The sequence below is a fragment of the Salmo salar genome, chromosome 19 (assembly GCF_965601325.2).
Source record: "Salmo salar chromosome 19, fSalSal1, whole genome shotgun sequence".
Classification (NCBI taxonomy): domain Eukaryota; kingdom Metazoa; phylum Chordata; class Actinopteri; order Salmoniformes; family Salmonidae; genus Salmo; species Salmo salar.
Window position 1 is genome coordinate 56,221,485 of NC_138309.1, and position 15,666 is coordinate 56,237,150.

Consider the following 15,666-nt stretch of genomic DNA (forward strand, 5'->3'; position numbering starts at 1 on the left):
ATTCATTACAGAGGCCTTCTGCTGCCCTGGGATGACTAGGAGACTCTTCTCCGGCCCCACTCTCCCCTGTAGGAGAAGAAACACCGCACATAATTAAGATGTATACAGCCAGGCTGGGGCTGAATACATAGAGTAGGACCAGACCACTCTCCCTCAAGCAGGGCCTGTGGTTAGTGTTGGACTACTGCGAATACGAGACGTGTGTGTGTGTGTGTGTGTGTGTGTGTGTGTGTGTGTGTGTGTGTGTGTGTGTGTGTGTGTGTGTGTGTGTGTGTGTGTGTGTGTGTCTGTCTGCTGTCTCTCAGCAGTCTTAGCAGCATGCTATTACAGGGTGCCGAGCAGAACCATAGCCTCTCTGTGTGAAGGGGTCACTGGGAACCAAGTGGTGTGTATGCTGATATAGGTGTGTTTGTTTGTGTGTGTGTGTGTACTTTTATGTGTGTGTTTTTACAGTATGCATCCTACTCTCTGACCCAAAGCATTCCCTCTGTCCCATCTCTCCATACACACCCCTCAGTAATGTAGGACCACTCTTAGACGGCAATAGTGTGTGTCTGAGAGGACCCATCTTCCTGCACCCGGGCGTTAGGCCCAACACACGCCTCAGTCGTTTCAGTGCTTTGTCACCCTCTAATGATAACTATCCATCAATGAGGGGGGCGGTGCCGGGAAAATGAAGATGGATTGAATTACCAATGTTAAATGAGATGGTTGGAGCGTTGTGGGGAACCCGTAATTACACTGTCAGGAGTACTGAACCCCTTCTACCACAGGGTAACCTTAACACATTTGCACCAGTGTTAATTACAAGGTATTTTATACGGACAGATTCACCTCGTGTTGTTCCTAATAGCAAGTGACTGGTGCAGTCGTTTAGGAGGGATTAGCTGGTTGTGTGTGTGGGGGGGTCTGTCTGTCTGTCTGTGTGTGTATGTGGTAAGATGGAGAGAGTGAAAAGGTGGGAGAGATGTTATTTTTTTCCTTCTAAAACCTTATGACACATACAAGCTACCAAAATCTAGGGGAAACACTAAATTGACCGAACCGTATTGGTGACTCATGCCATTTTCTCTACCACCACCCCACGGCTGCATGTAGACAGGCAGCCCGATTCTGATCTTTCTTTTCACTCATTTGTCTTTTAACCAATCAGATCAGCTCTGAAAAAGATCTGATGTGAAAAGACCAATTACTGGGAGGGAAAAATCTGAATTGGGCTTCCTGTCTAAACGCAGCTTTGTGCACGTACTCATGGCAGTGGATGATGTTTATCTGAAAGAGAGCTTTGTACACCATGGGGTATCTATGAAGAACATATGATGGTTCAGGAATCATGGGAAAGCAGGGTAAGACCAACCAGCATAAACAAACAAATAAATAAATAAACAAACAAACAAACAGACATGGTGAGATTAACGCAGCCTTTTTTTCAATTGTGTGGAAAATGGAAATTGGGCTGAAGTGTTTGTAATTAAATAAGTTGTGGTAACTCCGGGAAATGGCTTCATTTCATATTGAGACACATGACTCTGGGATCTTAGCGAACCAATTAACCCTAGTGCAACTCATTAAAGCGCTGCTTTCATGGCCAGGAGCAGCGACTTATCTGCCAACACGGGACATGAAAGTGCACATTTGTAAATCCCAAACTCTAAAAGTAATTGGAAAGGTAGATACGAAGGATGTAATCAAGTGACACGGCCAAACTTTAATGGACTGAAAATAGAAGTGATTATAAAGAGTAGCGACTCTAAGATTGATCACTAGTTTTCGTCGAAAATAAGCACGTCTGTCGATCGTTTAACTAAAATAAGCACGTCTGTCGATCGTTTAACTAAAATAAGCACGTCTGTCGAGCGTTTAACTAAAATAAGCACGTCTGTCGAGCTTTTAACTAAAATAAGCACGTCTGTCGAGCTTTTAACTAAAATAAGCACGTCTGTCGATCGTTTAACTAAAATAAGCACGTCTGTCGAGCGTTTAACTAAAATAAGCACGTCTGTCGATCGTTTAACTAAAATAAGCACGTCTGTGGAGCGTTTAACTAAAATAAGCACGTCTGTCGATCGTTTAACTAAAATAAGCACGTCTGTCGATCGTTTAACTAAAATAAGCACGTCTATCGATCGTTTAACTAAAATAAGCACGTCTGTCGATCGTTTAACTAAAATAAGCACGTCTGTCGAGCGTTTAACTAAAATAAGCACGTCTATCGATCGTTTAACTAAAATAAGCACGTCTGTCGAGCGTTTAACTAAAATAAGCACGTCTGTCGATCGTTTAACTAAAATAAGCACGTCTGTCGATCGTTTAACTAAAATAAGCACGTCTGTCGAGCGTTTAACTAAAATAAGCACGTCTGTGGAGCGTTTAACTAAAATAAGCACGTCTGTCGAGCGTTTAACTAAAATAAGCACGTTTGTCGAGCTTTTAACTAAAATAAGCACGTCTGTCGAGCTTTTAACTAAAATAAACTCGTCTGTCGAGCTTTTAACTAAAATAAGCACGTCTGTCGAGCTTTTAACTAAAATAAGCACGTCTGTCGAGCTTTTAACTAAAATAAGCACGTCTGTCGAGCTTTTAACTAAAATAAGCACATCTGTGGAGCGTTTAACTAAAATAAGCACGTCTGTGGAGCGTTTAACTAAAATAAGCACGTCTGTGGAGCGTTTAACTAAAATAAGCACGTCTGTCGAGCGTTTAACTAAAATGAGCATTGTTTTTTAAATAAACACCAGGATTATATAGACCTAGAGTTTAGACTGGGGTTTCCCAATTTTGTTTTTGTTTTTGCCCTAACACTACACAGCTGATTCAAATGATCAATGATTAGTTGATTATTTGAATCAGCAGTGTAGTGTTAGGGCAAAAACCAAAACATGCACCCCTTGGGGTCCCGAGGACTGAGTTTGGGAAACCCTGCTATAAGGTATCACCATTTGCGCCACACAAAAGAAAGCTGAATTGCTTTTTTGTAAAATGGATAAATGGATGAAACAGAATGCTGTGTTCCTGTTTTATTGCAACATTATAAGACCTATTTATTATAAGACCTATTATATGACCTATTATATGACCTATTATATGACCTATTATAAGACCTATTATAAGACCTTTTATATGACCTATTATAAGACCTATTATAATACCTCAGGAGAATAAAAGATGTTAGTATAAAAACATTACGGCCTACTGACATTGCCTTTCATTTTCTTTTTACCTTGCTTGTGTGTTATTGCTCTTTTAAACTGTCAATGTGCAGGTAATGAGAATAATATGATGTAGTGCTCTTCAAGAAATACTTTTATCTTTGACAGGATTGTTGTTCATAGTTATGTTTTGGGAAGAACAAGAAATATGAATTCTTCTTTACAATTGAAGCCATAGGAGATGTGTGGGTGGCCCTGATTGCCCATTGAAGCGCTGTCCGCTAGCATGGCAAATGTCATGCCGTGGTCGTCGAGTTTGCCTGTTTTTCTACCTCATTGAAAGTCCATTAGTGTCACGTCACCAGAACATTACTGTCAGTCATTACTTGACTTGAAGATGGTCATTGTGTGTGCTCAAACCTGCTCTTTCACCTAAAACAAATCGCTTACTGTAAGTCCTTTTGTAAGTTTTTTAAAAAAACGATCTAATGGGTTAATGGTATTTCGAGGCACTACTCTGCTTTGTCCATGTAGAGGTCTTTATCTCACTGAGCGTACGTGCGTGTGCGTCATCAAGCCTTACACACCGCCGCTCAAACAATCTCCGTCATCTGCATCAAAATAATTACAGGGAGATAAACAGAACCATTTGACCATTTTCACAGTGATCTAATCTGCAACAGGCCTGTGAAAGCACAGGGGAAAGATGATCAAATCCCTGCTTCATGGAAATGATCACTGCTGTATGTTCAGCATTCATCTAGCAGAGGTATTACGAATGCACCTCTACTCATTTCGTTCTGCGTTTAGCCTGCTTGTTTGTTTTAGCCATATTTAGAATGTTGTACATAAAACGTTAGATAAATGTGTCACCAGTTGAGTTCTTCTTCATCAGTGTGATTTGCAGCCTATAGCTAAACCTCAGATGAATATAGTAAATGACTTATTTTTGAGGTGCAGACATGGACTCTGATGAACTAGGGGATGTGTATTGGTTACAGCCCTCTTGCTCTATACAACCCATCTCCCCTTGGCTAGAAGGCAAATAGCATCCGAAATCTGATTAGCCCCATTATAAAGAGTGATATTTACATCCCGCCGATTCTCGGGCACTATGTCAGTGCACTCCACTGCTTCAGTGCCGGGAAAAGCCTGCTCTTTTGACAGATAGTAGATATCCCCACCGTCGCTTGTTTGGACATCCATGTCTTTTGTGACGTGGAAGAAAAGACGGGCAAGAAAATAAAAAGCATCTAAATAATGTCAAAAGATCAGAAATCAATGGGCCGGAGGAACGTGATCCCCGCGTCTCTGTATGTGATCTCCCCCATCGCATTACGAGTGTCTTTCCGCAGCTGCTAAAGTTGCTTCTGTTGGCCCCCTTCGGAGATGTAATTCAAGCATGAGGAAGCCGTCTGACGATGTTTTGATATCAGCAGAAAATAGCCTTTTACTTAAAGGTTACTATCCAAGGTTTATTGGGTTACATGTTCATCAATGTTTGGAAAGGGGAAGAGTTGGGCAAAGAAAGGTTTATTAATGTGCAGGTTCATATTTCGAAAACACTTTGTGATGTCATGCGTACAAATCTGGAAATTATCAATTGAAATGAGCTGATGTACGGTATTTAATTATTTTTTGGTATTTTTGTGTAGCATATCATGTATCCTTGATCCATTAATGGGTAAAAAATATAGCATTTAAATGCAAAGTTAACTATGAGGTGGGTGTTATACCATGCTACATAGGCTACATTCCAAGACTACTTATCAGTACAGTGGATATTGGATATTAAAGTCTAAACTAATTTATACTTTAATTTAAGATAGGATTAACGTAAAAACTCAATAAACAGATTTTTTACCTCAGATTTGTCAAGTGATATAAAATCTGGTGTATTTAATTACTATTTTAGGATAGAAGTTAAGTAATTATACAGTAGGCCTAGGTCTATATTTTTATTTGACAATAGGTTGGTTAAAGGGTTTTTATCTGAGTCTCAATCCATCACAGGAAAATGTTACATTTTCTGGGTTGGATTTGGTGTTACAAGGTTTCAAGTTCTGTGGAAGAAGTTGTGATCTGTTATAATGAGAGAAGGAAAATATGGCACCACTATGCTTTGTGTTGCCCACTGAGACCAAGAAATAGACACAGGATAATAAAAATAACAATTTTTGGACATTTCTAGAAGATAAATTGAATTTCTTTGCTATTTGGAGGTCATCTTTGTAAATGCAATTGTAATGAACACATTCAGAAACCAGAGAATAGATTTACCCTCAGCTTCAAATAAGTCCGTTATCAGACTCTGTCATTCGCTCCTTCCCATTTTCCAGCTGCTAATTGATGTTTTTGATGTTGGCGAGAAAATTGAAGAAAATGTCATGTGTGAACCAGCGCGGAAGTTAATAAGATTGACTTCGTTGACTGAATTCACAATGAGCGAAGGGGAGGTGTGTAATGGGGACTTCGCCCGTTCGTCTTCGGGGGGTGGGGGGGGGGGGTGGGGGGTGAAATTGACACCCTGCATGCTGTAGGCCTAAAACGATCGATATGGAGAGATGGCGCATTTGGGATGGTTCCCCCCCTAATCTGGATCTCTTTTTTTAGCTGTTTTTTTTTGTGTTTTGTTTTCCCACTTTGCTCTATGGAGTCGCTGATTCGTGCGCATAAGCAGCTGTTTATCCAGAGGGCTCCTGCCCCGGACCAGGCCCAACAATTCTGTGGAATCGTCTCCCAGGGCGGCCCCCCCCTCGCTCCAAACAATGCTCATTCTTAATGCTGTTTTGAGTCTGAAAAGCCACAGAGCTTTAAAAAGGTAAGATTAAGATATGGCTAAAAGATGCACCGATATCAGTTAGGGTCATTGCATATGCTTGGGCGATGTGTAACAGAGCTCAAACCCAAATCCCCTTGAATAAAAGGATCGAAGCACCACCATGGTTGTTCCATCTTGAGCCATTTATCTAGCCTTGGCTGAAAGCCGAGTGCAGTCCCTTGTTCAAAAATTCTCTCCGTATATTTTCCTTTGTCGTTTTATTCGTTCTCTTTATTGTCATTATTATTTTGTAACTTCGGAATAATTCGATGTTCCGACCTTTTTATCACTCCCTTTTTATTTCGATTGGCATTACTGTGAGGTGTTTTGGGGTTTCAGAGTTTTTAATTAGGGTGCGGATTAGCCGAGTTTGGTTCAGCGCCTCAGATTATTTCCCCCTGGTCTTTAGGGGACTGAGCTAAAACCCGAATACGGCCAGTACCCCCAAGCGGTCCTCTTTTTGAAGACACTGAACAAAAAAAAGTGCCCTCCGCTAGCGTTAGGCCCTCCGAGGATCGTGGGTAAGGGACATTATTCTCGGAATAGCCAATTAATTCCACTGGCAATGATCGGTTAGTGCTTCTTTCCCCCACCCCTCCAAATACCCCCCGCCCTCAACTCGCCATTTGAAATGCTAACACAATGAAATATTTTTCTATTGGTCCGTGTCCCTCGGCTAAGCCACTGCCGCGGGCAGAGAATTTAATCGACTGATGAGACCAGAGGCAGGCCCGATAAAAAGGTTACCTATACGTGACATGCACTCCAAGTAGCTAGCGAACTCGAAAGTTCTGTAACTTTTATTTGACTTTTTATCGTTAGTGATGCCACAGTGAGGCCGCAAAGGCTAGAAATGAAGCAAGCCTTCTTGTTACTGTTTACTGAAAAACTGAACAATGTGACTAATGCTTTACTCTTTGTTTGATTGCGTCATTTTTACGTTAACCGTTTTCCATTATTCCATTATACATTATAAAAAAAAATTACCGACTAGATTTTCAGTGAATGAGCTTTAATCAATGAAGGTTCTTTTCAGATGATAGTAGAAATATTTTTGCAAACTTAATGCAGCATTGACAATAATTTATTGCTCAATGAAATAGATACTTAAGATTGTTTATGAATATCAAACAAACAATTGAAACGCATCATCTATTTGTTGAATTTTAATTTCACAAATTGTACTACCGAACGGTTAATATATATATATATGTGTGTGTGTGTGTGTATATATATGTGTATATATATATAAATATATATATATATTTATATATGTATATGTAATTATTAAATTTTTTAACAATATTATGCATTACATTTTTTGCAGTCTTTGCACTGACCCAAGCTTTGCTTGGCTTGACTAGGTGAGAATGAAACAGTACAGGTGCACCTGTCACATTTGAACACTTCAGGTTTGGGTAAGGTAGGAAGGAAGAGAGGGGAGAAGGAATTGAGGGCCTTTCTCAAATTGTTAGTAAAATATATGTGGGCACAGAATAGGTATATATGGTTGCTGCAGTACTCCCAACCCTATCTTTTAAATTCACACACACACACACACACACACACACACACACACACACACACACACACACACACACACACACACACACACACACACACACACACACACACACACACACACACACACACACATTGCTGTCTACAAGGACTGAGGCATGTGTCTCCCCATGGCTGCTGCTTCATGACAACATGCCATTAGAAATAGCAGGCCTGTTGATCAATCCTGCCGACATGACAGCTTCGTGCCGCGAGGCACGGCTCTTTGAGTGCCGGTGCTGCGGCAGCACCCTCTCCCGTTTCTCCCCACTAATTGGTGAAAGTTCTCTTATATATGCTCGTGGCACAGGGCCCCCCCCCCCTTCCTCCTGCTCCTCTTCTTCTTTTGCATTTTCTCCCCTTCCTCTATCCACCCCCCCATGCATATTTTTTTATATATTTTTTTTACTTTAACATTGTCACAATGGAAATGCTAACTTTTAGCTAGATAGTGCGAGTGGGTTAAGATAAAGGCTGCGTGTGCCGCAGGCGTTGCTCCTTCTGCATTTACTACGGTTCTAGTGCAGCTCGGGTTTGACGTTGACTCCTGGCACATCATCAGTGCAACATAGGAAGCGTCAGAAGAAAAATACGTCTCTCATTGCTGATTGGTGATTTTACTTGCAGGGAGAATGAGGTCATGAACGTTAAAGCAATATTTGACATTGTCAAATCACTTGTCAAATCATAATGTCATCAAATTCGAAACCAATTTAATTGTTGCCTTTCACAACAGCTGTATAGTAGCACAAGTCTTTTTACTTATTCAAGTCATTGTATAATCCCTCTCCTTTTATCAAACAGAATTAAGTTGAACAGTGAAAAATGTCAAAACAATTGGCAGGTAATCTCTCTCTGTTGCCTGCTGGCTGTCACGGTAGTGCAGCGGCAGCGTTTTAATCCACCGGCATTCTCTCCCATCAGTCTTTAACACCACCCACTCTGAGTCTCCTCTGAAGTAAATAAATGAGTGCGTGAGGGGAGAGATAAACACACATTAAATGTTTAACTGTCTCACATTTGTCATCTATTTACCCCTCTTAATTAAACAGACACAGCTTAGCCCTGGCACTCCAATGCATCCACACACACACACGCACACGTAGCACACACACACACACACACACACACACACACACACACACACACACACACACACACACACACACACACACACACACACGCACACCTCTTTAGCACTGGAGCCTGAGCACAAACACTGAGTTACTGATGATTCATTTAGTCATTAATATTTATTTGACTCTGCCCTTTTTGGTTAGTCGAGGAATGGAGGCAGAACCTGAAATCGTGTACCTCTTGTGTTTACAGCGGGGCTTGTTGAAATCCATTTCCCAGCTGTTCTAGTAGTGGAATGGAGAGAGCAGATAGGACTTCTCCTGAGTGGGTTAGACTCTGTTTTTTTGTGTTAGGTTCATGAAAGTAGCCTCTGTAGAGTGTTTGCCCGGAAAAGATGGTGTTCCGTGGGCTTGTCTGGATTTGTTTATTACTCAGTATGTAATTGTGATTTAGTGTGAACTGAAAACATTAACTACTACCTCCACCCAGTGGCACAAAAGGAGAAAAAAATCCCAGGTATGACTGGCAGTGTGCAGTATCTAATGTGGGTGTGAAGACTTGCCTTGGGCGGGGGGAGAAGGAGGGGGGATTTTACCACACAATAGCATTGCTAGATTTAGCATTCTGCATTGTTCCTCTTATCCTTACACTATTTCATAGTGTAAACTCGGTCAGGAGACTCCCCTCATTATCAGCAGTGAATTGTAATGGTGACATCTTTAGAAGCGGCAGCAAAGCCGACGTGAATGGGACTTTTTTTGAATTCATCGTAGCATGCAGTCAAACTGTGTGTGTGTGTATTTTCATGCGAGTGTTTGTGTGAATCAGCAGGGAGATCTGCACCACTGTAAAAGCTACTCTATTCTCCATGTTAATCATTCCCTTAAATCTGCTGCAATGAACAGTATGTGTGGTTGTACAGTAGTGGTGTGCCAGGTTGCCAGGCTGCCGGAGAGAAATAGAGAGAAAGAGAGAGCCGGTAGTAAAGCCCGGGCCTCGGGTGAGTGGGAGAGAGGAGAGTAGAGGAGAGAGGAGACGAATTGGGGGTTCCTCAGAAGCCCCTTCTCCAGATCCGAGGCGGGATCAAAGCGGCTTGTTTTATGTGGCTGGTGCGAGACTTTGAAGTCCCTGAGTCACCTACAGCACTCACTTCATCAAGTTCACTAGTGTCTTAATAGCAGATCAATAAGTTTCAAAGTCGGAGAGTTAATTTGATACTAGTGCTGATGTGATCACGCTGGGCCACAGAGCTGCCTGCTCTCCTCTCCTTCTCTTCACCTAGATTGGACCTGTTTTAAACTCTCAACATGCATTAAGATGTGGAGGGGTTCTCTGATAACTGTTCTTAAAGACCGACTCCGGTGAACACCTAATTAATTGGGTTGTGTGTTGGTGTCAATTACAACATGAATTATCCAATAAGAATAATATTTGTGTAGTGTCTAATTTTGTTGTTGTTGTTATTATTATTATTATTCATAGACATGTATATCGATGTAAAATTACAAAATACTGTACATCTATGAGGAACACACAATTATGTTGTAAAATTCAGGATATATTAAACTATTACTGCTATGTTTGGCAAATATTCTAACATTTTAGAACTAAATGTTCTCCCATGTTAAAGTATAACTCTAAATATAGCAGTAGATTAAAACAAATATTGACTATGTTAATTTTTTTTTTTTAAAGCAATATCAAAATATGATATTTCACACTAACCATAAGTGAGGTAAAATATAATACATCTCTTATAAAAATGACAGCTATATACTATACTTATCTAAAAATAAATCACGGCGACGGCTTTTCGAGTCACAGAAAAATGTAGATATGGAGCTGTCGGTCCTAAGCTGCTTTCTTCATTTCGATAAAAGACACTACCATCTGTATTTTGGGGCGGTAGTGCTGGTGGGCTGTTGGGGTCGGATCGGCACCTTGAGAACAAAAGCCCAATTTAGAATGTTCATCTAAGGGTTGCTAATGGTATTAAGTGTCCGGCGGGGTGGTCGGCAGGGGCCCGATACTCCAAGGTGCGCCCAAAGCTTGACCCCCAACCTGCACCAATTCACCGGGCCGGTGGCATTAGTGCCCCACATCTGCCATTTTTCGTACACCCCCCTCAGCACCATTTTGCTATATTTCATAGTAGTATTTTCCAGAGAAAAGATAGAAAGTATTAACGTGCCCAAAAACAAGCTTCAGACTTTGGTCACCCCGCTGACTGATAACTGGAAAATGAAAGCAGCGAAAGCACGTCACAGAATGGTCAAAATCGTTTTTATCAAACGAGTTCGCTTTCTGTTTGTTCAAAATCTTACGCCTCATGCATGAGAAGACAAAATATTTTTTGGGCAGAATATTTTTTTTCAAAAGATGTTGGATTAACAGTAGGACTGAACTAAATGGCATGTTGCCTGGCTAATTTCTCAGCGAGGCAGGTGAAGGTAAGAATGCTGGTGATTATTTTTTTAAAACACATTTTTATTACGACTTGGTATTATTCTGGCCAGTCTCGATCAGAAAATATGTTATTATTCAGACGTGTTGTTTGATGTGCATCCCGGATTGTACGTAGTGCATTTGAGACTGGTAGGAAAAGGTTCTCTGGTTTGAACTGTAAGCGGGTGGTTCTGATGGTTTAGGGAAAGGGTTTCCCGGTTAGTGTTGAAATGTTGGTAGCGGGTGGTGGTAAAGGCTGCATGTGTGGTCCATGGCAATCGGCACTGTGTCAGGCTCCGAGTAGAGCGCTGGAGGTCCAGGTTTTTGATTAATGTTTCATGGCAAATTTGTGCAGGAATTATTTACTATTCCGTGTCTGCAGTGCATTCCTCTTCATTCCAACTCATGTTAAAAATCACCCAGGAGAAAGTGTTCCATGAGGATGGGAGCAATGTCCCTCATAATTCAGATTCTATCAAAAGGAGAAAAAGAATCATAATTTTGGAATGTTGTCACAGTAAATATTTGTAATTTGTGGTTTCTGTGCTTTCAGTAAAAACGGTAAAAATCATTAGTCAGAATATTTATATTTTTCTGACGTTCCTCCAGCTCACGCACAATGAAATCGGGATTCATTAAAAGTGTATTAATCTTGTCTCCAGGGAGGCACCTTAAGATGATGTTGAGTCTTTTTCTTTAAATTGTTGGAGTAAAAAAAATCTCCCAGATTTGGTCCCTGTCAGTCAGAAATAATTGTGTGCTTAATCTTGTCCCTGATGGATGACTTGGAGTTCAGCAATGGGCCAGGTCCAATGACAAATACAATATTAATATTCATTAACTGCTTTGACAATGCTAATTTTGAAGCAATAGTAAAGGGCCTTCCAAAGTTAGCAGCCAAAGCATCAGAGCTGCACAAGGGGGCAAGATAATTTACTGGTTTACTGAGCTGAATGCTTTTAAAGTGTAAGGAAGGGAAAAAAAAGCTGGGTACCACAAACAAAATACAAGGGAAAAGGAAAAAGTTCAGACGCGTTGGAAACCAGGACTGCGGAAGTAATACGATCAAGAGACGGCTACAAAAATTTGACACCTCCGATGCCACATCTTTGAGCTAATATATTTTTTTTAAACAAAAATTTGAAACCAAAAAAATAGCATAACATGGTAAGTCAGCACATTCTCGTTTTTGTTTAATCTTTTTGATCTTTTCAATTATCGCCATTTGAAGATCAATAGTCATTTTTTTCTGATATGGTTGAAAGGCTCACAGCGGTGGTATGGTGGATGGTCTGAACACGGCTTTAAGAGTGGGCTTCCTCTCTTCAAGCCACCAGTTGGCCGGGCTTCATTTCCTTTTGCCAGTTTGCTAGGAACCCTACCGGCTTGTTTCGATGTATTAGTATTTTTGTTATTGTTAACTGCTGTTGTTAGCTTGTCTTCTGGCTTTGTTTGACTTTGGAGTTGGGGCTCTTTTTTCTTCTCGGTTGTCTTTTGAGATTACAGGGAGACAGTAGAGGTTGCGAAGCTGTAACAGTGCGACAGGTCTTTTGTTAATAAATGTCTGGTTGGTCTTTTTGGTGTCGTTGTATTTTCCGGGGTCCCTTCATGAAAATCTGGGGCTATCGGCGGGCAGGACCGGGGGGCAACGTGGCCACAACACCACACACTCGCTGCCCAATCGGATTACTTTCTTTGGCTTTTTTGTTGTTGTTATTGTTGCCCTGTGTTGTTTTTTTATTTTGCGTTTTATTTGGTCCGACTCCTATTGAATGGAGCGTGGATAGCGTTGGGGATTAATGACATGACGAGGGACACTCCACTGCTTGAGTTTAGCTAAGTTAGGGCAACTCCTATAGAAAAGTATCTTTATGTCTGCCAAGCCGCCTATCTCTCACTTCTTTCTCTTACTTCTTTTCATTGTTCTTGCAACTTATCAAAGAAAGAGAGATGGACACGAAAGAGCTTATTAGGGGGGATATGAAGATGGGCCAGGGGGAGAGAGGGACTCCTGGTCAGATGCGGAGGAGAGCAAGGCTGCCTGAGTGAGTGTGTGTGTGTGTGTGTGTGTGTGTGTGTGTGTGTGTGTGTGTGTGTGTGTGTGTGTGTGTGTGTGTGTGTGTGTGTGTGTGTGTGTGTGTGTGTCTGAATGAGGGGGCTGAGTGTTTGCAGCATGGTTTGGGGCGCTTGCTCTCTCCTCTGTCGGACCTGGATGTGCTTGCCATTGCTGTCTGGTGCTCCACCGTTCATTTTCCCTCTTCTTTGGGCTGGTGTGTTATTGACTCAGCCGCTCGGGCGTTTGGTTAGCGAGGGGCTGTCGTAGATGGGGTGCTGCCCCCCAGTGGATTAGGGGATGACATGGTGATGGGCGTCTTGTTGTAGTCTGTGCGCTGCCATGAGCGCCAGCATGCTTGTTTTAACCAGGAACCGAGCAGCATCCCAAATACAGCTCTTTTAAATGGTAAGACTTGAACATTATTTATTACCTCCTGTGCTTTCTTTGTTCAGCTAATGTGAGCGCCCTTTAAATCTGGCTTTAAATATAACTATTTTATTGGAGTTTATTGACATTATTGTATGTCTTCCATTTGGCAATTTATAATCGTTTAGTTGCTAAGTGACAGGTTGAAAGGAAGTGTTTGATTGCTTTGTCTGACAGTCTGACAGGGTTTTATCTAAGGCAACACTAATCTTAAATTATATGTATTATTTTGTCAAAATAATCATATTGATATTGATATTAAATCATAACAATTATGATTAAGGTAATGAAAACAGTGAAGTGCTCCGTACTACTGTTAATTACTTAATATCATGTCTTTTTTCTTCAGTTTCTTCTAATGCATTTTTATATATTTTTTATTTCTATCAATTTTGATAGTTATTGTTCTCAGATAATTTAGCTTTTTTTTTAAATGAATTTTAAATAATGAAACTCAATTTCTATTATCGGTAAATTTTCTATGAAATCAATTATTATGGTATGTAGATTAGGAGCATCTCTTGGAGTTTATGCCAGTAATTTTCATTTAGTGTCCAGTCTTATATTCCTCAAAGTTAAGTCCAAATGAGTGGGATTTGTAACGGTCTCTGTCCATTGTTGCCTATTCCGGTGTTCTCTCTTTCTACAGACTTTCCTCTCGGTAATTTCTTTTCTTGCACACTTTTTAGTCTAGTGCGGATGCCGGAGGCAGTGGAGTGGGATGGAGGGTCTTTTTATTTCTCTCTTTTTTCAGAGTCGTCTCTCTTGTTGGTCGCACTGTTTCCATTGTGGCCCGGCGGATTGGGAGCTGTCCATCATTTGCGGGCGAACTGGCAGTTTACTTAAGAAAGTGCACATGGGACAAAGGAGGTCGCGGGAGTGTGGCGGCTGAGTTGAATGGAGGGAGGGAGGGCAATTAGCCGCCACGTTGTGAGGGGCTCATTTACTTGTCAAGCCGGAGCCTCGTTGCTTTTGTGGGAGCCGTGTAAAGGACATTCCCAGGGCTTTGTTTTGGCATTAAGGGCCTCAGGACTGCCTGGTGAAGGCAGAGAAGAGCAGGGCAAAAAAAGAGAGAGAAAGAAAGTGAAAAAACATTTTGAAATAAAATAGTTGGATAAAAGCCATGCGGTAGGTTTTTGTTGTTTCCGTTGTGTTATTGTTGCTCAAATATTGAAATATACTGGACCACCTTTTCAGTTGGCCCTATATTTTAAATATTTTTTTAGATTCATTATCACTAGGTAAAATTAAGTGACAATGTGTTTGGAATATACCGTCGGCCAATTCCACCAATTTTTTTGTCACTAAGTAATATTGCAATGATATAATTATAGATTTATTACAAACCAACCTTTTATATTTAAAATAAAATATCTAATTAAACCTTGGTGAATTAGGTTGTATGCAAATTAGTTAATTCACCCTGCGTGTTAATTGGTTTCTACGTCTCCTCGGTATGCTTGCCCTGGTCAAACGCCCTGGATGTGCTAAGAGTCTGCTAAGAGATGGGGACAGGAGCATGGTTGTGGGGCCCGAATATTCAGAGGAAATGATCTCTCGATAATAACGTTTAAGAGAAGGGGTACAGTGAGAGCAGTAGGGGGTGTGGAGGCTTTAGGCCTTGCCTGGTAGATCTTCTCACACTGAGAGGTCTCAAAGAGTTAACGCTGGAATCGTCCACCCTCCTGTCTTCAGTATTGTTGGACAGGAAAAAATGGAAAGAAAACCTCATGCAGATGTCACGTCCGTGTCAAAGGGAAGACAAATACCTTTCTTTCTCGTATTCTCCTTCCCCCCCCCCCCTGGAAAGTGGGGTTGGACAGGGGACTGTCAGTATCACACGGATCAGTGACTGTTGGCCACACTTTGCTGAGCCTACCCTCCCTTTGTGGATGTTGTCATGTCTTGTTCTTTTTTTTGTCCCCCTCTCTCCTCTTTGTCTTTTTCCTCTTGCCTTGCTGGCTTTACCTTGTTGTAGCCAAAGCTTTTCAAGCTGCCAGTTCGACTCTGGGCATCCTGGAGGGACTGCAGAGCCCACACACACATACACACCCATATATACACACACACATATATTCACAGATACAAGCGTGCAATCTGGGAGTTGAGTAATAACAGGATTTTGTTGTGAA

The 15,666-nt window shown here is 41.2% G+C and overlaps 1 protein-coding gene across 33 annotated transcripts in view; it reads left to right on the forward strand.

The window, feature by feature from the left end:
- tcf7l2 (transcription factor 7 like 2) overlaps positions 1-15,666 on the forward strand; it is a 118,130-nt gene that overhangs the window by 68,100 nt on the left and 34,364 nt on the right. The window lies entirely within an intron of this gene.